Below are 416 nucleotides of genomic sequence, written 5' to 3' on the forward strand. Positions count from 1 at the left end.
CTTTGAATTGCCCCGTTGCTGAAATGTGCTCTACAGATCAAGCTGCCTTGCCTTACCCCAACGCTGACTAACATATGGCTTGCACTGGAGCTTAGAGCTCCCAGCAGCAGCCTCATGCTGTCATTATGAGCCACTATGAGCTTTCTAATGCTGCTGTAGAAGCTATGTTTGCATAAAGAAAGTCTAGCTATTTTTGCATTAAGAATGTTTTAGCTATTTTTGTATAAGGAGTTTATAAAATTTATAGCGATTGACAGCAAACATGTGAGGAAACACAAGATGTCGTTATAATGTGTGTTTTGGTAACCACACTGCTTTCTGGGTCACGCTCCGGTCACAGACCAAACAACGTGTCTAACCTAGCATCCAACAAGCTGCAAACTTTTGCAAACATTGTTACATCCTGTACAAGAACA

The 416-nt window shown here is 41.6% G+C and overlaps 1 protein-coding gene across 1 annotated transcript in view; it reads right to left on the reverse strand.

Annotated features, from left to right (window-relative positions):
* The window catches only part of scarb1 (scavenger receptor class B, member 1), a gene marked incomplete in the record, with an annotated part of 51,683 nt that overhangs the window by 39,203 nt on the left and 12,064 nt on the right, over positions 1 to 416 (reverse strand).

The sequence above is a fragment of the Etheostoma spectabile genome, unplaced genomic scaffold, assembly GCF_008692095.1.
Source record: "Etheostoma spectabile isolate EspeVRDwgs_2016 unplaced genomic scaffold, UIUC_Espe_1.0 scaffold325, whole genome shotgun sequence".
Lineage (NCBI taxonomy): Eukaryota > Metazoa > Chordata > Actinopteri > Perciformes > Percidae > Etheostoma > Etheostoma spectabile.